This window comes from Neomonachus schauinslandi, chromosome 2 (assembly GCF_002201575.2).
Source record: "Neomonachus schauinslandi chromosome 2, ASM220157v2, whole genome shotgun sequence".
NCBI lineage: Eukaryota > Metazoa > Chordata > Mammalia > Carnivora > Phocidae > Neomonachus > Neomonachus schauinslandi.
In genome coordinates, this window is record NC_058404.1 from 116,530,305 (window position 1) to 116,554,648 (window position 24,344).

Consider the following 24,344-nt stretch of genomic DNA (forward strand, 5'->3'; position numbering starts at 1 on the left):
CCATGTCATACAGTGCGGGATAGTAAGTTAAGCTATATATTATATTCACAAGTGAAGAGTTTGTAAATCTAGGTGTCAAAAGCTAAGTATGGAAATAGGAAATACAACTATGGTCTAAGCTTTGCTGCTGTGGTTGCAAAGATGAAAGTAATGTGATTACCTAAGATATAACAATCTGTGGAACTAAAAAACTATATTTTTGCAGAAACCAAAACGTTTTTCAGGTAGAAAAATTCTACTTTCTTCAAACAGCATTTCATTGGTTCCAGCCCTTCTGCTGAGTTTATTGTTGTTCATAGTTTTAGGCAGGCACAAGTGACTGCTGATAATAAATGCACTTAAAGTTATCCAAGAGATAAATTTGCCTAAAAAACAAAGAACAAAAGAAAGGGGGGCATGTGATGTAATGAGCACTGGGTATTATATAAGACTGGTGAATCATTGACCTCTCTCTTGAAACTAATAATACATTATATGTTAATTAATTGAATTTAAATTTTAAAAAACGATTAAAAAATAAATAAAACCTCAAAATAAAGGGTACCTTAAGATTACATATCTATTAAGCACTCTCAAGAGAAATAAGAAAACTGCTACCTACCCTGATTTTTATCTTTAGTGGATGATCTATATTTGGTACTTCACTGTCTCTCTGTTGTTGAAATCCTCATCCTTTTGGGAAAATACTAACAAAAATGCTTGGAATAATAACAAAAATGCTTGGATTTATGTAAAATTTCTCCCTTCTTTCCCCCAAATTCAGAGTATTGCCATCATCTAACTTATCAAACTTAAGTTATTTTTTTATATGAACAAATAATAGTTCAGTTCTTATATTATTTGTTTCTGGGAGATTCCTTTTGAAAATCAAATTATCTATTTTTTTTTCTTTTGGCATTGAATAGTAATAAAGAAGCTGGTTTCACAAACTAGGAACACTCTCTTGTACCCTGCGATGTTTTGCTCTCATTCCCAACTTAAACAGAGGATGATTAATTAGGATTAAAAGAATTTATCTGGTCAGTTCTAAAATAAAATCAGAAATGCTGATTGTGCATTTTGAAATCAAGCAAATTTAATGCCTTTCCAATTTCATACATAAATGCACCGTTAAATACTGATGAAAGAATCTGTTGTCAGATTGTATAGGCATATTAACAGTAACTCTGCTTGTCCATTAAAATAAAATTATTATTTCTCAAATCAGAAAGTAAGAACACATTTGTTAGGACTGACTCGTTGAAAAGGTAAACTCTACCTACTTTGAAAATAGGATGCCTTCTATTGATGTGAATTGCCTTGATCCTTAGCCATTATTCCGGCTCATCATTTGCTTGGTTACTGTATATAATTCCTGTTGGGGAAGAAAGAAATTATAATAAAAATACGACTTAAAAAAAAACAGAAGGGGTCTAAACGTAGACCTTGCCCTAAAGTATACCCGTGTTTTATTTTTAATCAAAGGACACTTATTTGGGATGTATTTCCTAAGTAGATCTAAAAAGATGTTGAGCTTCCTAACTGTACTTGATGCTTGAAGGAACTGGAAGCGATCATGGGAAGTCCTAAGAAGTGAATCCAGATTAATACACACAAACACACTGAACGTGCCTTTTCTAAGCAAAAATTATGTGACATAAGCTTGGAACATATTTAAAAGAAACAATCTTTTTAAGTCTACAGAAAAAGGATAGGCTAACTCTATATTTCACTTTAATTCTTGAGACAAACTTTGTAGATAAAGACAGGATAGGATCAAACATGGATTTGAACTCACTAAATACGTTGTACTTTACTGAAATCCCCATTCAACTGAGTTTAAAAGCGTAAGCAAACAGCAAATTTAACTAAATTCTTTGCTGAAGCAGATTGCTTCAGAACATCTATTGACAGTAACAGGATGGAAACACTACCCAGTTGGTAACATTGTGAACAAATAGGGTTGCATTTTTTTTTTTTTAGTTGTCCTTTCTAGTTGTTTCTTTCTACAAAGAGACACTCAGTAGCTCTAGTTGTTAAGAGCATGGACTGTGGCACCAGATCACCTGGGTTTCACATCCTGGCTCTGTCAGTTATAGCTGTGTGACCTTAGAGTCATGACCTAACCTCCTTGTTTCCTTAACTCTAATTACATGAGAATGATAATAGTACCTACCTCATAGGTTGTTGTATTAAATAAATATATCTAAACAACCTAGAGCAGTACTGGCACAAAGCAAACACGATGTAAGTGATTATTTTTATTAATGTTGTCATCATCATTATTGTGCTTTTTTTCACTTTTCCATTCTATCATGACAGGCTTTCCTATTGGTGGTATAAATGCAGCAATCACCCCATTTGGCTCTTTCTATAAATTATTAAAGTAGATATCAATCATACAGATCTCCTTGTTAGCAAAAGCAATTGAGGAATTACGTAAGAAGTCAAGTAAGCCTTCTATGTTGAGCGTATATTATGACTAAGAAGAATATTTCCTTTCATTGCTCAGAGACAGTGTAGTATAGTATATAGACAGCACAGGCTTTGCAGTCAAGACAGATAAGGGTTTAAGTCCTAGCTCCGCCACACACTGCCTGTGTGAGCTGGGAAACTTTCAGTGCAGTGCTCCTGCTGAAAGAGCTGTCTGTAGGTAACATAGATGTAGGTTCACATCCCAGTTCTGGCACATTAATTTCTGCTTTAGTGTTACGACGAGCACTAAAGATAATATACATAACATACCTGACACAAAATCCAGTACTGAGTACACAGTATGTGTAACTATTCTTTTAAAGTATATGTAGCATTTAATATTTTAAAAATACATAAAGAACATGTAACATTCAATCTCTGTAAGTCCCCTCTCCTTTCTCCCTCCTTTGCAACACTTTATACTAACTCTTTAATTCTTTTTTTTTCCCCCAGTGGTTTTCTTTTTTTTTTTTTTAAAGATTTTATTTATTTATTTGAGAGAGAGAGAATGAGAGACAGAGAGCACGAGAGGGAAGAGGGCAGAGGGAGAAGCAGACCCCCTGCTGAGCAGGGAGCCCGATGCGGGACTCGATCCCGGGACTCCAGGATCATGACCTGAGCCAAAGGAAGTCGCTTAACCAACTGAGCCACCCAGGCGCCCTAACCTTTAATTCTTGAAGAGAGAACATAGCAAAAAGATACTATTTTTGCCAAAAATTATTCCCAAATTCTATTCCCTTGTAATAGATTATATAGTGGGATGTTACCTTCTGAGGAAGTACGAATGATGCTAGAAAATGTTGCTAAAAGTTCTTGACATGTATTGCTGTGTGTGTCATTGTAGTACTAGGGGAGATAAATATGAAAGCAGTACATTTGCCATTTCTTATACAGTCTAAAAATAGCGGCAAGGTATTTTTAGAAGAAATACTGAGATTTTCATAGTGCCATCCAATACTGGATATTGGTCACTGGTGTTATGAAGACAGTTTCCAAGGTTACTACCTTTTAAGCTCAATTACAGGATGATGTCTGTCAGACTTCATTCTATCCTGTCTGATATTGTTCTGCTATAGTGTCCATCTGAATTGAACTAAGAAATGTGAAAGGAGCACAAAACAAGGACAAATCATCCAGAAATATTATATAGATAAATAATGGTGTCAGTAAAGTTAAACCCCAGTAAATGTGGGCTTGTGAAAAATACCATGTTTAGAACAAAAAGGGAAGGCAAGAGTAGACTTACTTTTGGGAAACATTCAATAATATTGATCTATGAGACTTAGCAACTTTGCTTTAATGTTTTTGAGTTGTGAAGCATGTGAAGTGGATGAATTGGTTGTCAGGAAATTTTGACCACTTTCTGTGAGACCTTAAGATAAGTCATTCATTCAACACATGTCTAATAAAAACAATTATATGACAGACACAGTTTTATGCACTGAGGTCATAAACATAAGGATAAGACAGTACCAGCCCCATGGGATGAGGAAAAAGCACTAGAGGTTTAGAACGTAGCATAAGGATGACACAGAAGTGTGCAATTGTATGACCATCTAACTTTAAGTAGGATACTAATAGAGGGTAGGATGACAGATAAAGATACTGGAGTGAATGGACAGGGATAATAGCACTGATGATGGTAATAAAAATTGATGAAATAGAGTCCTGATTATGGGGACCCTATATGATATGCTGAGGAATTTTGGATTTATTCCATATGCAGTTGGAAAGTGTTAAACAGAAAAGTGACATGATTAGATTTATATTTTAGAAAAATGATTCTTGGTGTAGCGTGCAAAATGGATTGGACACTTTTAAAATGCTATGTTTCCAAAGAATGAAAAGAGAGCAAGTGGCCCGAGATAAGTTCAAGAATATGGTAAAAGAGTACCTATTGATCTTTACCACAATAATTTACATGGCAAAGTCCTGAGAGAATTTTCAGATGCTATCTCTCTTTAGCACCTACAAAATCTTAGTAAATTGGTCTCTCACTGCACATTTCTTATGTTTTAGAATCCTCTTTTCTCCTTCCTACACTGCTGGTGGGAATGCAAAAAAAAAAAATCCTCTTTTCTAGTAATAACACTCTATCTGTGTGTTCCTTGGACTACAGATGATACTCATTACAAACAATGTTAAAATGTGAATCCGTGAGTTACTCAAGATTATTGGGTTTTGAATCTGTGCTTCTCTACCGACTATAGTATACTTCATCTCAGTATATTAAATGTTAGTAGCAGTTCTATCAGCCTGAGGATGTCAGGGAGTACTGTCCTTATGATTTACCTTGTAAAGAATGCTTCATAATAAGCATATTCAATTCCATTCATCTTGTTTTCTGTTAGTAAGATAAGCAACTTTATAGTTGTTTGTTCAGCAGTGAAAGTTATACTATATTATTGTTGAGATGTTTTCATGTCTTAGAACATCAATACTTAGAATACTTCTCACTTTCTTCTTATAAACAATTTGTGTCAAAAATATCTATGGTTGAGATAGGTAGATTAATAGGTTGCAGATCACCCTTATGGTTTTGGATGTTAATAAAATTATTCAAATGTTCTAAAATTTTTAATAGATAATAAATGATGCTATGTAATTGAACAAGTGGAATATAACTCCATACCTAGCCTCTCCATTCTAGTCCAACTGAAAATTTTACACAAAAAATCCTTATAGGAAAAGAAGATACAAAGACCTTGTGCTTCCTCTTTTTGTTTGTTTCTCTCAATATTTAAACATATTTTTAATTGATATAAGATTTATAGACAGTGAAATGTATAGGTGTCAATTGTACAATTCATTACATCTTGACAGTAATAAATATCTATGTAAACAACACCCTATTCAAGATATAGAATATTTGAATTACCCTAGAAAATTCCTTCATGTCACTCCCCTGTCAATCTCTACTCCCCTGTTAGCAACCACTGTTCTATTAATGTGTATGGTTTTATCTGTTCTTGGCCTTTGTTTTCTCAACTGTGTCTTTTGATAAATTGATACTTTTGATTTTAATAAAGTTTATCAGTTTTTTCTTTTATGGTTATATTGTCAGGGGATGGACTGAGCTCAAGCAGGCTGATAGCCAGCTGTTGTAGTAGCCAATTAAGAAAACAAGCCAAAATTAAACAGTCAAGTCTATATGCAAGAGGCTAAACAGAAGAAATCACCAACTCCTCCATGTTTTATTTTTCCACATGGAATAGTGGAGGGTCAGGTGGATCAGCACAGACCTGGAGGTCTAACTACCAAGGGAGCCTGGAGCAAAATGTTCCTGCAATCTAATGGACCTGGAGGCCCAGGAAGGGTGGAGTGGAAACAGATTGGAGTAGAAGAGTAGTACTTAGTACTCAATTAGAGTGGAGGAAATATCTTCAAGTTCATTTTCCTCTGATAAAGAAGTCTTTGAAAGGTATCTGAAGAAGACCTCTGCCAGAGGCAACTGATAAAAGACATCTGTGTTGAGGCTTGGACTAGGAATGTAGATATGTGTAGTAGCATGGTCAGCCAGGGAGATCTGAGTCCTTGACAGCAACTGCCTTCAGAGACTACAGTGCATTGGTACAGTGCGCTGTACCAAGTCTGGTGTGAGGAGCGCAGCCTTCTCTCATGAGGCCTCCAGTTAAAGCATTTGTAATTGCCTATGGTTGAGCCTGAAAAATCATTTATGGATTTTTATCCAGAAGCCAGAATCCTCAAATAGTGTACCCTCCCTAAGAAATGTTTACCTAGTTTACCTACTCCAAAATCATTAAGATATTCTCCTCAGTTTTCTTCCAGAAGCTTATTTTAATTTTCATGTTTTGGTCAAAATTTTCATTTTGATCCAGTTGAATTCATTGCGTGGTATGATTCTGATATGGAGGTTCATTTATTGTCCCATATATTTATTCAGTTTTTTCAGTTCGTTTTGTTGAAAAGGCTTTCCTTTCCCCATTAAATTGCCTGAGTTTTTGTCAAAAAAATCTACAACAAAGCTGGTGGTAGTTTGATTAGGGTTGCTTTGAATCTATAGATCAGATTTAGGTGCAATTGCAGTTTTATCAATATTGAATCTTTCAATCCATGAACATGGTATATCTCCATTTATTTAGGTCTTCTTTAATTTCTCTCAACAATGCTTGTAGTTTTAAGTGTGATATTTTGCTTATTTTTTATTTTATTTTATTTTATTTTTAAAGATTTTATTTATTTGAGAGAGAGAATGAGATAGAGAGGGAGCATGAGAGGGGGGAGGGTCAGAGGGAGAAGCAGACTCCCTGCTGAGCAGGGAGCCCGATGCGGGACTCGATCCTGGGACTCCAGGATCATGACCTGAGCCGAAGGCAGTCGCTTAACCAACTGAGCCACCCAGGCGCCCTGCTTATTTTTTATTAAATATATTCCTAGGTATTTTATGCTTTTCATTCTATTGTACATCAAATTTTTAAATTTATTATCCAATTATGTCAATAATATACGGAAATTCAATTGAGTTTTGAACCATGATAGCCTTCAAACTTGCTAAATTCATTTACTAGTTCTAATAGTTTTGTAGATTCCTTAGGGTTTTTTTCTAAATGTAAAAAACCATATTGTCTGAGAAGAAAGACAGTTGTATTTCTTCCTTTCCCATTTTTATGCCTTCCTTTTATTTTTCTTGCTTCATTGCACTGACTAGGACCTTCAGTCCACGTTGAATAGAATTGATGAAAACACATCTTTGTCTTGGTTCACTCTTAGGAGGGAAAAAAGAAAAAAGCATTTGATGTTTCACCATTAAGCTTTATGTTAGCTGTAGATTTTTTATAAATGCCCTTTATCAAATTGAGGAACTTCCCTTCTTTTCCTAGTTTGTTGAGAGATTTTATGATTAATGGGTATTGAATTTTTGTCACATGTTTTTTTGAGCATTTATCATGTTAATCATATAGTGTTCCTCCCTTAGTCTCTTAATCTGAAGAATTGCATAATTAATAGTCCATTTCATTAAACCAACCTCAAATTTCCAGGTGTGATAGAATAAGAACTATATATTTGGTTTCTTTCCCCACTTCCTGACAATAGTTCCTAAAACACTTGTAATTACCTGAATGACAGAGATGCTAGGAGCATCTTTTATTCTAATATTTGGTCCTTGACTTTGGTTCCTGACTCAAAGGTCCTAAATCCCTTGGAATTTCCTAGGTGATAGGGCAGCAGTTTATTTTAATGAGATAAATCTTTGTGGGCTCCTAGAGAACTTCAGGATAAGAGCTGGTAATCAGAAAGACCAAGCCATGATCCCCTATCCTCCTAGGACAGGAGAGGAGCTGGAAATTGAGTTAGTAATCACTCGTGCCTATGTGATGAAGCCTTTATAAAAATACCTAAAGAGTTCAGAGAGATTCTTGGTTGGTGAACATATCCACTTGCTGGGAGATTCACCTCATCTTCACAGGGACAGAAGCTCCCACACAGGATCCTTCTGGACATTGCCCTGTATGCCTCTTCATCTGGCTATTCATTTGTATCCTTTATAATAAACTGGTAAACTTAAGTAAAGTGTTTCCCTGAGTTCTGTGAGCTGTTACAGCAAATTAACCTGAGAAATGGATTGTGAGACCCACAATTTATAGTCAGTTGGTCAGAAGTATAGGTGACAACCTGGAACTTGTGACTGGCATCTGAAATGGAGGCAGTCTTGTGGGACTGAGCCCTTAACTTGTGGGGTCTGTGCAAATTCTGGGTAGTTACTGTTCAGAATTTAATTAAATTGTAGGACATCCAGCTGGTATCCAGAGAGTTGGAGAATTGGTTGTTGGTATAAGAGAAAATCCCTCACATTTGATATATCAGAAATATTGTGAATAGAGATAAACTTCTAAAAACTGAATCTTCCAAAACTGAATCAGGGAGGAATAGAAAATCTGAACAGACCAGTTACTAGTAACAAAATTGAATTATTAGTCAAAAAACTACCAACAGAGGCACGTGGGTGGCTCAGTCGGTTAAGTGTCCGACTCTTGATTTTGGCTCAGGTCATGATCTTGGGGTCGTGAGATCGAGCCCCATGTCAGGCTCTGCACTAAGTGTAGAGCCTGCTTAAGATTCTCACTCTCTCTCTCTCTCAAAACAAAAAAAACTACCAAGAAAAAAGTCCAGGACAAGGTGGATTCACAGGTGAATTCTACCAAACATTTTAAGAATGAATACCTATTCTCCTCAAACTATCCCAAAAAATTAGAAGAGGAAGGAAAGCCTCCAAATACATTCTACAAGACCAGCATTACCTTGATACTAAAAGTAGACAAAGACATCACAAAAAAAAAAAAAAGAAAAAGAAAACTGCGGACTAATAGCCCTGATGAACATAGATGCAAAAATGCTCAACAAAATATTAACAAACCACATTCCAACAATATACTAAAAGGATCATTCACCACAATCAAGTAGGATTTATTTCAGGGATGCAGAGATAGTTTAGTATTCACAAATCAGTCAACATGATACATTAGCAAAATGAAGGATAAAAATCATCTGATCATCTCAACACATGCAGAAAAAGTATTTGACAAAATTCAACATCCACTCATGATAAAAACTTTCAACAAAGTACGTTTAGAGGGAACATACCTCAACATCATAAAGGCCATTTACGAAAAGCCTACAGCTAACATCAGACTCAATGATGAAAAACAGAACTTTTCCTTTGACGTCAGGAACAAAACAAGGATGTCCACTCTCACCACGTTTATTCAGCATAGTACTAGAAGTCCTAGAAACAGTAATCAGACAAGAGAAACAAATATAAGAGACATCTATATTGGTAAGGAAGAAGTTAAACAGTCACTATTTGCAGACATGATATTATACTCAGAAAACCCTAAAGACTCCACTGAAAAACTATTAGAAGTAATAAACAAATTCAGTAAAGTTGCAGGACACAAAATTAATACACAGAAATCCATTGCATTTCTCTACACTAATAAGGAAGTAGCAGAAAGATAAATTAAGAAAACAATCCCATTTACAATTGCACCAAAAAGAATAAAATACCTAGGAATAAACTTAACCAAGGAGGTGAAAGACCTGTACTCTGAAAATGATAAATACTGACTGAAGAAATTGAAGATGACACAAACAAATGGAAAGATAGTCTCTGCTCATGGTTTGGAAGGATTAATATTGTTAAAATGTCCATACTACCCAAAGCAATCTACAGATTTAATGCAATCCCTATCAAAATACCAACAGCATTTTTCACAGAGCTAGGACAAATAATCCTAAAATTTGTATGCAACCACAAAAGACTTCAAATAGCCAAAGCAATCTTGAGAGAGAAGAAAGCCAGAGGTATCACAATCCCAGATTTCAAGATATGCTACAAAGCTGTAGTAATCAAAACAGCATGGTACTGGCACAGAAATAGACATACAGATCAATTTAACAGAATAGAGAGCCCAGAAATAAACCCATGCTTATATGGTCAATTAATCTACAACAAAGGAGGCTAGAGTATACAATGGGAAAAAAGTCTTTTCAATAAATGGTGCTGGGAAAACTGGACTGCTACATGCAAAAGAATAAAACTGGGCCACTTTGTTACACCATACACAAAAACAAACTCAAAATGGATGAAAGACCTAAATGCACTGGGTGTTATATGCAAACAATGAATCATGGTACACTACATCAAAAACTAATGATGTAATATATGGTGATTAACATAACATAATTAAAAAAAAAAAGACCTAAATGGAAGACCTGAAACCATAAAATGCCTAGAAGAAAACATAGGCAATAATTTCTTTGACATAAGCCATAGGAACATTTTTTTTAGATTATGTCTCCTCAAGCAAGGGAAACAAAAGCAAAAAATGAACTATTGGGACTACACCAAAATAAAAAGCTTTTGCACAGCAAAGGAAACCATCAACAAAACTGAAAGGCAACCTACTAAATGGGAGAAGGTATTTACAAATGAAATATCCAATAAGGGTTTGATATCCAAAGTATATAAAGAATGTTTATGCAAAACAACACTGAAATAAAAAACAATTCAGGGCCAAGGACCTGAATTGACATTTTCTCCAAAGAAGACATACAGATGGCAAATAAATGAATGAAAAGATGCTCAACATCATTAATCATCAGGGAAATGCAAATCAAAACCACAGTGAGATTATCACCTTGCACTGTCAGAATGGCTGCAATCAAAAAGACAGGAAATAACAAGTGTTGGCAAGGATATAGAGAAAAAGGATCCCTAGTGTACTGCTGGTAGGAATGTAAATTGGTACAGCCAATGTGGAAAACAGGATGGAAGTTCCTCAAAAAATTAAAAATAGAAATACCATATGATCAGTAATTCCACTACTGAGTGTTACCCAAAGAAATTGAAAACATTAATTTGAAAAGATATGGGGAGGGAATGAAGGAGGGAGGGAGGGAGGGAAAGAAAGAAAGAAAACGAAAAGAAAAAAGAAAGAAATATTGTGAATAGACAGTTTACACTTAGAGTATACCCTTGTGTATTAGTTTCCTATATTGCTCCTGTAAAAGACTACCACAAACACAGATTTATGATTTATACACTGGAGATCAGAAGTTAAAAATCAGTCTGACTGGACAAAAGTAAAGGTGTTGTGAGGGCTTATTCCTTATGGAGGCTCTGAAGGGAAAAATCCATTTCCTCTTTGCCAACTTCTTGAGGCCACATGTATTCTTTTGTCTGTGGCCCCTTCATCTTTAACACCCACTGCATAATGTTGTCACATCTCTTTCTACTTCCTTCCTCTAAACTCATGCTCCTTCTTATAAGGTTACTTGTGATTCTATTGGGTCCTCCTGGATAATTCATGATGATCTGTCCATCTCAAGATCCTCAACTTCATCACATTTCAAGGTTCTTTTGTCTATAGTGGAACATATTCATAGGTTCTGAGGCTTAGGATGTATATATCCTTGGGGCTCCTTATTTAACCTACCACACTTAAGTAGTATTTTGTTAAGGATCTTATGTCTATGTTCATGAGAAATACTGGGTTTTAATTTTCATATATTTTTCTCAGATTTTTGTATCAGAGTTATACTGGGTTATATCAGGTTTACTTAAGGTTATAGTCTTAAAACAAGTAGGAGTATTCCCTCTTTTTCTGTCTTCAGAATGAATTTGTGCAAGATTGTTAGAAATTCTTTAAATATTTTATAAGTTTCACCAATGAAACCATCTCCATCTGTAGTTTTCTTTGTGGGAAAATTAACTTCTTTAGGGGCACCTAGGTGGCTCATTCATTCCGTGTCTTCCTTCAGCTCAGGTCATGATCCCAGCATCCTGGGATCGAGCCCTGCGTCCATCTCCTGCTCCGCAGAGAGCCTGCTTCTCCCTCTCCCACTCCCCCTGCTTGTGTTCCCTCTCTCACTGTGTCTCTCTCTGTCAAATAAATAAATAAAATCTTTAAAAAAAAAAAAAAGAATTAACTTCTTTAAAGATATGTGACTGCACGGTTGTCCTGTTTCTTCTTGTGTCAAGTTATGTTTGTGGTAAACTGTGCTTTCTAAGGAATTTATCTATTTTATTTGTTTTCAAATTTGCTGGTATTTAATTGTTCATAATATTACATTGTTATGGTTTTACTGTCTGATATATCTGTAGTAATATCTCCTTTCATTCCATATACTTATAATTTGCTCATCTTTATCTTGATCATTCTGCTGGGGTTTATCAATGGCACTAATATTTTCCTTGTTAATTTAACTTTTATTATTGTTTTTCTGGGTTTTTTTCTTTCTTTCTTTCTTTCTTTTTTTTTTTTTTTTTTTTTTTTAACTTTTCTGTCATCTGTCTTCTTTGGGTTTAATGTGCCCTCTCTTTCTTGCTACTTAAAGACCAAACTTAGAGTACTGATTTTATAACTTTCATCTTTTCTAATGTAACTGCCCCTAAGTACTTCTTTTGAGGCATACAACAAATTTTGTTATACTGTCTTTTCATTATTATTGCTTTAAGAATAATTACTGATTTCCCTTGTAAATTTTTTTAGTCAAAAAATACTTTTTGGTCGAAATTTCAATTTTAAAAAGTTGTTGAAACTTTATGTAACACCTGTTACCTATCTTGTTAAACTTTAATGTGCATATTAAAATCATGTTTATTTAAATTTTTTGAGTGTAGTGCTTTTTAAATGTCAAATAAGTCAACAATAATGTTTGGGTCTTCTTTACCCTAACTAGGCTTTTCCTCTCTTTGTTCTATAAATTACTGGAGGGAAGTATTAAACTCTCTAGCTATTATTACAGATTTATCTATTTCAACCTTAATTCTATCAGTTTTTGCTTTTATATTTTAAAGCTCTCATATGAAATGCATATACACTTAGGATTGTTATGTCATCTTGACGGATGAACTTTTTATCATTATGAAATGTGCCTCTTTATCTCAGTAATACTTCCTGTCTTAGAGTCTGTTTAGTGTGATATTAATATAATCACATGAACTTTCTCGTGCTTGGTTCTTACATAGTATTTTTTCTGTATTTTATTTTCAACCCATCTGTGATTTTAAGTATTTAAATTTAGAAATATTTAAAATATATACTTATATTCTGTTACTTTAAATTTAACTATTTTATATTTAAAATATTTTAAATGTATTACTTTCAGACATATAGTTGTCTAGACGTATAGTTAGACATATAATTGAGGCATATAATTATTTGCTGTTTATCCAGTCTTGAATTTTACTCCTTTTAAATAGAGTGTTTAGTCCACATGTCTTTAATATGGTTGGGCATATTTCTAATTGTCCCATTTGCTTGTGTTTCTCCTCTTCCTTTTCTGACTTACGTTAACTAAATAATTTTGACATTTCATCTTAATACCTTTGTTGACTTTTTATTTTGCATTTTAAATTTCTTTTGGTTATTGCTCTAAGGACTATGATCTGTGTCTTTGACCTACCATAGTTTACACAGAGTTAACATTGTACAGTTTTATAGAAAATGTAAAAATTTTGCAATAGTGTAATTCCATTTACTTTCCATGTTTTCTGGTGTTGTTTTAATATATTTTACATCTACATTTGTAATAAACTTCACGATAAACTCTTGTTATTCTGATTTTAAATAGCTAGTTACTTTTTAACCATATTAAAAGAAGTTAAAAGATCATTTTTTTGGTATTTTACCACCATATTTTTCCATTATCAGTGCTCTTCATTCCTTCTTGTAGATTTGTGTTTCCTCTTTATTTTTGGTTTTTAGCAGATTGACTGTGTTGTCCTCAATATAGTTCTTTTTTTTTTTATCTTGCTTTTAAGACCTTTCAGTAAATTTCCACTTCAAATAATGTATTTTACTGTTCTACTATTTCAATTTTTTTATTGTTTGCAGTTCTCTGTCCATTCACTTTAGTATTTTCCTTTAAGTCATTGAACATATTTATAGTAATTACTTTGAAGTCTTATCTAATAATTCCAATTCTGAATAATCTTATAGGTCTATTTGTATGAACTTCTTTTTCTTGATTATAGATCACATTTTTCTGCTTTGCATGTGTAGTTATTGTTTATTATACAGTGGATATTGATAAAGATACATTGAAAGGTATCTGGATTTTATCATCTTCCTTTAAATAGTGCTGAGTTTTGTTTTGCTAGACAGTTAAATAACTGGTGGGTCCTTTTGTTCATATTAATTTTTTTATTTATTAAGGTGGGTCTCTTAATATTTTACTTAGTCCAAGAATGTGGCATGTCAAGGTCCTTAACTGAATGAATACCCAAGGTGTTCAGTGGGAACCACACCCTGACTGGGCCACCTCTCCAACACTCTCAGCAATTACTCATCTTTATGATGCCTCAGCACTTAATACCAAACTTCGAACATAGTAAGAACTCACTTTTAGTTCAATTCAATTAAACAAACAGGGTGGCCTTTATGGACCCAACAGTGGCACAGAGGAACATTATTTAAACCAAAACCTAAGTTTGTACATTTTTAATTCTCCTACAGTAAGCTTCATTTCTAAAGCAAAATTATGAATAGAAAATTTGGGCAATGTAAATAATCTCTATAATAGCCATGAATCACTTAGGGTTTATAAAGCTTTTAAAATTTTCTATCTTGTATAAATATCACAGCTATGTTAAGTAGATTTTATTATTATCTCCATTTTGCTCTTGAAATAACTGAGGCACGGTTATGTTATGGAATGCTCCTTGTTATATAAGTTAGTCACTAGAATTTGGAGTCCAAATCTAGTACTTTTTACTATTACAGGGGAATATGTTATTTGTTTACAAAGTAGGTTTCCATATCAGCAGTTTCAAATAGTCCAATCTAGTATCTTCAGAAGTTTAGTTCTGACTTTCTAGGAAGCTCATTTTTAACTACAGTAGTGACAATCCCTGGTGTTAGATAAAAACCTGATGTTAGGTAAACTACTGGCCATTCCTTTTTTTCCTACATGTTAGTCCTTTCTCAGTGAACAGCAAATAAAAACTCAACTTCATAAAATTTTTAACTCATTTTAAATATGAAACATTATCTCTACAATTTATCTGTTCTTATTTAAGCAAGCCATGTTTTACAGTAGTTTGGATATACAAAATTATTTACTTCCTATTCTTAGCAGTTTTCCTGGCTACTTAATTTTCTAGCTGCCTCACAGGGACAATTGTGAGTATATTATCTCAAACACAAGTTGGGTTGAAATAACCATACTGTTGTTAACTACAGATGAGAATTTCAGAGTGGGGAAGGAAATGGTTCAAATTATCCAATATGTTAAATGTCCTATGTAAATCAAGATATTCCAAAATAGCTTCAATGGCCCCTCTTGTCGTATGATTGCAGGATTAGGAAAAAAATTATTTGCAAATCCAGTTTCTGTTTAATGTCCAATAATATGCAACGGGATTTTTCTTAATGTTTTCTGGCAATGGAATTTGTTTTGCATGTGAATGAAAAGTTATGATTTGTTACCCTAGTCAAGAAATAAATATAATACAGAGATGACATGATTACACATTTTAACGTCTTTCATTAGTTCTTTATTTTTTTAAAAATTTTTAAAGATTTATTTATTTATTTGAGAGAGGGCATGTGGGGGTTGGGGGATGGAAGGGCAGAGGGAGAGAATCTTCAAGCAGAATCCCCACAGAGCACGGAGACCCATGAGATCATGACCTGAGTCAGAGGCCTAAGTGACTAAGCCACCCAGGAGCCCTATTAGTTCTTTAAAAAAACAAAAAACAAAACAAAAACAAAAAAATGAAAAAAACTCCATTGAGAAGTGCCCTTGGAGTTATCTACTCTATTGTTTTTATTGATGTCACTTCTGTCACTGCTCTTTGGTTTGTTTAATTAACAGACTTTATTTGAGGGGACAGCTTTAGATTACAGAAAAAATTGAACAGATAGTATAGCATTCCCATATTTCTCTACTACTCTGCTCATAATTTACCCTCTTTTTGACATCTTGCCTTAATGTGTCATATTTGATAAAATTGTTGAATCAGTATTGTACATTATTATTAACTAAGGTCCATTAACTAAGTTTACATTAAGATTCACTCTTTGTTTTGAGCAATTCTGTGGGTTTTGACAAGTGAGTAATGTCATGTATTTACCACCGTAGTATTATACAGAGCAATTTCACCACTGAAAAAAAATCTGCTCTGCTGCAACTATACAGTCCTTCTCCCCAATCTCCCCACCCCACTATCCCCTGGCAATCAGTGATTTTTTTTTTTTACTGTCTTGATAGCCTTGCCTTTTCTAGAATGTCATATAGTTGGAATCATAGAGTATGTAGGCTTTTCAGACTTTTTCCTCTATGTCTGCTATGGCTTGATAGCCCATTACTTTTCATCACTAAAAAACATTCCAAGGTTTGGGATTTTGAAAGGTAGTAAAGACTATTTTTTTTTTAAAGATTTTATTTATTTATTTGACACAGAGAGAGAAAGCACAAGTAAGCAGAGAGGCAGGCAGAGAGAGAGGGAGAAGCAGGGTCTCCACTGAGCAGGGAGCCGGACATGGGGCTCGATCCCAGGACCCTGGGATCATGACCTGAGCCGAAGGCAGCCGCTTAACCGACTGAGCCACCCAGGCGCCCCAAGACTATTTTTTTTTTTAAAGGCAATCTCTTTCTAAATGGAAATCTACCAAGTGCAAAATAGAAATGTAACCTATATTTCAACTGGGTTTAAAACAAGAAAGCAGACTGAGATCTAAGACTAACGCTTTTTAAAATTCACTTCACCCCAGGTGAAGTGCCAGAATTTTTCATGCATTTTATAGATCTGGAAGCTTATAATATCTCTGAGTTCCTTCCATGTGCTGAAATAATATTATTTATACCTCATAATGCTCCCAGGAATTAAGTAATATCCGTATTTTATGATTGAGAAAAAAAGAGGCAGAAAAATGAGTTTCGCCAGAGCTATATGACTTGTTAGTAATTGAAGTGAAATTTAAACCCAGCTCATGCTGCCTCCCAGGTTAATGCTCTTTCCAGTGCCATTATTATACCACTTTCTAAGTAAATACCTTAAATGTCACTAGACCAAGAGCTAGACCAAAAGAGCAAGGCTTCAAGCCCACCACGCTAATCTCCTAAATTCACTCCCACCCTTTTAAACCAGAGCCTTTAAAGTTTGAAACCTTTCCAATTAAGAATGGTAGGTTGTACGCGTATGTCTATTCCTACTCCCTTCTGAAACATCATTAAAGGGAAACGGTAAGGGAATAAAAAAAGTGTAATTCTAAGAACAAAGAGAATGTAAGAAGAACGTGAGTAGACAAGAAAACAACAAAAATTGAGAAGATAGAACACAATTACATCAATAGTAACTCACTTTATAAAAAGTAAAGACAATTGAAACCTTTCTATAAAGGAGAATACTAGCAAGAAGCAAGCCAATTCTTGATGCAGAGCACCAGAAAGTCTCAGGAATTGAAAGTGAATGAAAATGAGGCAGAGGGGCGGAGGAAGATGGCAGAGGAGTAGGAGACCTGGATTTCGTCTGGTCTCAGGAATTCATCTGGATAGGGATCAAACCATTCTGAACACCTACAAACGCAACAGGAGATCGAAGAAAAGAATAGCAACAACTCTGAACAGAAAAGCGACCACTTTCTGGAAGGTAGGATGTGCGGAGAAGTGAATCCGAGGCGATATTCGGGTTGATAGACAGCAGGGGAGGGGGCCTCCGTCGGCCACTTCTGGCAAGTGATAGAGTCGCAGAGCACAAAATCGGAACTTTCAAAAGTCAGCTCTGCTGAGGGACGTCGCTCCAGTGGCTAAGCGGGGGGTGGAACCCTCATGGGACAGTGTGGTCTCAGGACCCTCAGGGTCACAGAAAGACCGGGGGTGCCTGAGTGCGCCAGAGCTCCCAGGTATCAGAGTGGGGAAGCCGGCTTCAGAGACGGAGCCGAGGCGCGGGCTCTCAGCTCGGGATGCCATAAACTGTGATCCACGGCACCGTCGGGCCACTGCTCCTCCAGCAGGGACCCAACAAGCAGCAGATCTGGGGAGACTCCCCTTCCTCTCCCGGGAGGAGAGGCGCGGGAGTGCACTGCAGGGATCTGCTGGGTTTGGAGACTCCACGTGGGGTCGTGTGCCAGAGATAGAAATGCTCGGTCACAGGCCAGGTGAGCACGGAGTGCGGCCAGAGACCAGGGAGACGGGAGCTATTGACTGCTTTTCTCTGGGGGCGCACAGAGGAGTGGGGCCCCAAGTTCTCGGCTCCTCCCGGGCAGAGATTGGGAGGCCGCCATTTTCACTCTCATCCTCCAAAGCTGTACCGAAAGCTTTCAGGGAACAAAAGCTCCCGAGAGCAAACCCGAACAGATTACTTAGCCTGGACCGGCAAAGGCGGGGCAATTCTGCCTCCGGCAAAGACATTTGGGAACCTCGGCAACAGGCCCCTACCCCAGAAGATCAGTGAGAACAGCCAGCCAAGACCAAGTTTACCGATCAATGAGAACGGCAGAACTCCAGCGCTAGGGGAATAATGCACATAGAATCCATGCCTTTTTTACCATGATTCTTTAATCTTTCAAAGTTAATTTTTTTTTCAATTGTTCTTTTTCCCTTTTTCAACCAACATCTTATCAATCCCTTTATTAGAAAACATTTTTATTTTTCATTTTTAGAGTCATATTCTATCCCTTCATAGTAGTTTCCCTTACTTTTGGCATATATATATAAGTTGTTCTCTCTTTAAAATTTTGAGATACAGTTTCTCCTAACAGATCAAAGTATATCCTAAATCTCTAGCGTATGGCTTTGTTCTACTCTCCTGCCTGATCACATTTTCTCCCTTTTTTTTTCTTTTTTTTTTAATCCTCTTCTTTCTTTTTTCAAACAACTTCTTATCAATTCCTTTTATAAAATTTTTTATATTTTCATCTTTACAGTCATATTCCATCCCTTCATCATATCAACCCTTATTTTTATACATATATAAGTTTTTCTTTCTTTAAAATTTTGGGAGGCACTTTCTTCTAACAGACCAAAATACACCCAAAATCTAGTGTGTGCCACTGATCTATGCACCAGCCTGATCATATTTGATCATATTCTGGTTTTTTTGTTTTGTTCTGTTTCTGTTTGTTTTTATCTTTTTCCTTTTTTTTTCTTTTTCTTTTTTCTTTCTTTCCCTTTCTTTTCCCCCAGCTTCAGGTATTTTCTGATTTGTTTAGAGTATATTTTCTGGGGACGTTGTTACCCTGTTAGCATTTTGTTCTCTCATTCATCTGTTCTCCTCTTGACAAAATGACAAGATGGAAAAAATCACCTCAACAAAAAGAACAAGAGGTAGTACTGACTGCCAGGGACCTACTCAATGGGGACATTAGTACGATGTTGGATCTAGAGTTCAGAATCATGACTTTAAAAATACTAGCTGGGCTTGAAAAAAGCATGGAAGTTATTAGAGAAACCCTTTCTGGAGAAATAAAAGAACTAAAATCTAACCAAGTTGAAATCAAAAAGGCTATTAATGAGGTGCAATAAAAAATGGGGGCGCTAACTGCTAGAATAAATGAGGCAGAAAAGAAAATTAGTAATATAGAAGACCAAATGATGAAAAATAAAGAAGCTGAGAAAAAGAGAGATAAACAACTACTGGATCACGAGGGCAGAATTGGAGAGATAAGCAATACCATAAGATGAAACAACATTAGAATAATTGGGATCCCAGAAGAAGAAAGAGAGAGAGGGGCAGAAGGTATATTGGAGCAAATTATAGAAGAGAACTTCCCTAATCTGGAGAAGGAAACAGGCATCAAAATCCAGGAGGCATAGAGAACCCCTCTCAAAATCAATAAAAATAGGTCAACACCCTGACATCTAATAGTAAAACTTACAAGTCTCAGAGAAAGAGAAAATCCTGAAAGCAGTTCGGGACAAGAGATCTGTAACCTATAATGGTAGAAACATTAGACTGGCAACAGACCTATCCACAGAGACCTGGCAGGCCAGAAAGGACTGGCATGATATATTCAGAGCACTAAAGGAGAAAAATATGCAGCCAAGAATACTATATCCAGCTAGGCTGTCACTGAAAATAGAAGGAGAGATAAAAAGCTTCCAGGACAAACAAAAACTAAAGGAATTTGCAAACAGGAAACCAGCCCTACAAGAAATCTTGAAAGGGGTCCTCTAAGCAAAGAGAGAGCCTAAAAGTAACATAGACCAGAAAGGAACACAGACAATATACAGTAACAGTCACCTTACAGGCAATACAATGGCACTAAATTCCTATCTTTCAATAGTTACCCTGAATGTAAATGGGCTAAATGCCCCAATCAAAAGACACAGGCTATCAGATTGGATTAAAAAACAAGATCCATCGATATGCTGTCTGCAAGAGACTCATTTTAGACCCAAAGACACCTCCAGAGTGAAAGTGAGGGGGTGGAAAACCATTTACCATGTTAATGGACACCAAAAGAAAGCTGGGGTGGCAATCCTTATATCAGACAAATTAGATTTTAAACCAAAGACTGTAATAAGAGATGAGGAAGGACACTATATCCTACTTAAAGGGTCTATCCAACAAGAAGATCTAACAATTGTAAATATCCATGCCCCTAACATGGGAGCAGCCAATTAGATAAGGCAATTAATAACAAAAGCAAAGAAAAACATCGACAACAATACAATAATAGTGGGGGACTTTAACACCCCCCTCACTGAAATGGATAGATCATCTAAGCAAAGTACAACAAGGAAATAAAGACGTTAAATGACACACTGGAACAAACGGACTTCAGACATATTCAGAACATTCCATCCCAAAGCAACAGAATACACATTCTTCTCTAGTGCCCATGGAACATTCTCCAGAATAGATCACATCCTAGGTCACAAATCAGGTCTCAACTGGTACCAAAAGATTGGGATCATTCCCTGCATATTGTCAGACCACAATGCTTTGAAACTAGAACTCAATCACAAGAGGAAAGTCGGAAAGAACTCAAATACATGGAGGCTAAAGAGCATCCTATGAAGGAATGAATGGGTCAACCAGGAAATTAAAGAAGAATTAAAAAAATTCATGGAAACCAATGAAAATGAAAACACAACTGTTCAAAATCTTTGGGATGCAGCAAAGGCAGTCCTAAGAGGAAAGTATATAGCAATACAAGCCTTTCTCAAGAAACAAGAAAGGGCTCAAGTACACAACCTAACCCTACACCTAAAGGAGCTGGAGAAAGAACAGCAAATAAAGCCTAAACCCAGCAGGAGAAGAGAAATAATAAAGATCAGAGCAGAAATCAATGAAATAGAAACCAAAAGAACAGCAGAACAGATCAACGAAACTAGGAGCTGGTTCTTTGAAAGAATTAACAAGATTGATAAACCCCTGGCCAGACTTATCAAAAAGAAAAGAGACAGATGTTGGCGGGGATGCAGAAAAAGGGGAACCCTCCTCCACTGTTGGTGGGAATACAAGCTGGTGCAGCCACTCTGGAAAACAGTATGGAGGTTCCTCAAAAAGTTGAAAATAGAGCTACCATACGATCCAGCAACTGCACTACTGGGTATTTACCCCAAAGATACAAATGTAGGGATCCGAAGGGGTATGTGCACCCCGATGTTTATAGCAGCAATGTCCACAATAGCCAAACTGTGGAAAGAGCTGAGATGTCCATCAACAGATGAATGGATAAAGAAGAGGTGGTATATATATACAATGGAATGTTATGCAGCCATCAAAGGAAATGAGATCTTGCCATTTGCAACGGTGTGGATGGAATTGGAGGGTGTTATGCTGAGTGAAGTAAGTCAATCAGAGAAGGACTTGTATCATGTGACCTCATGATATGAGGAATTCTTAGTCTCAGGAAACAAACCGAGGGTTGCTGGAGTGGGGGGTGGGGTGGGATGGATGGGGTGGCTGGGTGATAGACATTGGGGAGGGTATGTGCTATGGTGAGCACTGTGAATTGTGCAAGACTGTTGAATCACAGATCTGTACCTCTGAAATAAATAATGCAGTATATGTTAAGAAAAAAAAAAGAAGATATTAGGAGGGGAAGAATGAAGGGGGAAATTGGAGGGGGAGACGAACCATGAGAGACGATGGACTCTGAAAAACAAACTGAGGGTTCTAGAGGGGAGGGGGGTGGGAGGATGGGTTAGCCTGGTGACGGGTATTAAAGAGGGCACGCTCTGCATGGAGCACTGGGTGTTATGCACAAACAATGAATCATGGAACACTGCATCAAAAACTAATGATGTATGGTGATTAACATAACAATAAAAAAATAACAAAGAGAAAAAAAAAGAAAATGAGGCAGAAAAAAAACAGAAGAATGAGTTCAATGTATGCATAAAGAGTAGTTTCATTTCTCCCACCCCTGTAGATCTTTGCACCCACCTTGCTAGCGAACAGTCTACTCTCTGCCACCTAGCAGAAGACTAGAAGATAGGGGAAGATCCAGGTTGTGTGGGCCTGAAGCCTAAACAACAAAGAAATGGCCCTCTCTAAGAAGATTACATTACATTACAAAATTAGACCATTAAAAGAATATTGAGAGTGAGTAAAGAGAGCATAACAAATTACAAAACAGAAAAATAACATTTTAATTATTAAATGTCAGATACCTCTATATTTTTTCCTTCTTTTTTGCTTCATACTCATTGATGATCTTATCACATGACAATAATTGTACATATTTTCTATACAAAAAATAATTAGTTTTTCTATTGGCAGTTTTGGTTGAAATTTGTTTTTTATTATTGATAGTGGGAATACGTAACCCATATGACTTTACACAGGTAATACCATCCTATCGTGGTCCTACAGATTTCTTTCCAACAAACACAAAAATGCTATTTTGTGAAATTCCTATCATAAGAGATAAAAAAAGTTAATGATGCAGTTATAACGTATATGTAATATCAATTATATTCCTAGAAGTATTCCTAGAGTATTTCTCTTTTGATCAGGCATCAGTGAGAACCACATTCTCTGCTTAAACACTTTATGTGTTTAAAGTTTGGAAGAACTTTTAAGTCTGATTTTTGGCTATGTATATTTCAACTATTTCTACTAACCGTAAACTTCTGGTGCTGGGACATGTTGTATTGCATTACAACCTCTGCACCTGTATAGTGGGTGATGGGAGTATTTCAGGAAGTCATTTCTAGAGCAATAACTTTACTGTACCATCGAACAAAGCCAGAGACTCGTTAAAGTAGTAAGGACAAGTTTTAATCAGTAATATACTGTTACAGTAAAGAAGAATCCAGCATGAACAATTTGTACAGAGGTAACTGGGCATTTTAATGGGAGAATGAGGGAGTAGGTGGGGACTGGGGGTGAGGAGGTGCTCAAAAGATTCAGGGAAGTGAAAAATTACAAAAAGTGTGAAGGAGGGCATTGGTCCATGTGAAACTCATCTAGGTTTGCTAACTGGCACTTACTGAAGTTAGGTTTCTACCTTCCCACAGAGGTTGGGAGACAGAGACCCTAACTTCTAATGTTTCCTGGAACAAACAATAAATTATATTGGCAGCCCTGACTTTTCTCAAGCAGGTACTTAAAGGGGTGGGGGGGTGGATGGAACAGTCATCCTAGGGATGTGGCCTTGAACTGTTAAAGACTATCCTGGCATTTCCTTCAAGTGTTTATAAGCCAAAGTTGAGGCATAGTCAAGAAAGGGCTTAAAGGAACCTGGCTAGAATTTCATCAAGGAGAAAATTTTTTATCAATATCCTGAAGTGACTTCAAATCACAAAAATATATCCCATTAAATCAAACTAATTATTCCTAGTTTAGCTTATTCTTAGTTATATCTCAAAGTGTCCCCAGACACTATAATGTTGCCTAACACAAGATGAAGTGTAATAGAGGGGAAAATGGTATAAAGACAGAAGTCTTCACTGTTTGTGGCTCAAATATCTTTACTTTTGTAAGTTTTACAAAAAAAAAAATGACCATGAGAACAGTAAATTTGGAGGAGTATTCTTTGGAATAATAGAATCAAAGTATCTTGAAATTCAGAGTCAACAGCATAGCAGAGAGCAGAAGTGAGGGGATGTATGTAGTTAGAACGTCCAGAACTCTCCATGGGCAATGCTGGCAAAGATTAGTTTAGATGGATTAGAGAATTATTCTCTGGAGAGGTAGAATGTCCCCAGGAGGAGAAATACCTTACTTAGGGGCCTTCTAACAAATGACCGTGTCTCCAAGCTACCCAGTAGTGAATCTACCAGTCACCAACACCTGCCCACATATACAAAACTTCCAATCTGATTTTTAATGCTGTTCTTTTAAATAGGTAGAGTCATAGATCGACAAATCATAGATCGAAAATCTCCAACTAAAACACATTAGACCAACACAAACTGAATAAAGGAATATCCTCAGAAAGATAATTATGAGAAGGTATTGCAACTAT

At 36.0% G+C, this 24,344-nt stretch overlaps 1 protein-coding gene across 1 annotated transcript in view; it reads left to right on the plus strand.

The window, feature by feature from the left end:
- Positions 1 to 24,344, plus strand: part of TBCK (TBC1 domain containing kinase) — a 222,105-nt gene that overhangs the window by 121,736 nt on the left and 76,025 nt on the right. The gene's annotated exons all lie outside the window — the stretch shown is intronic.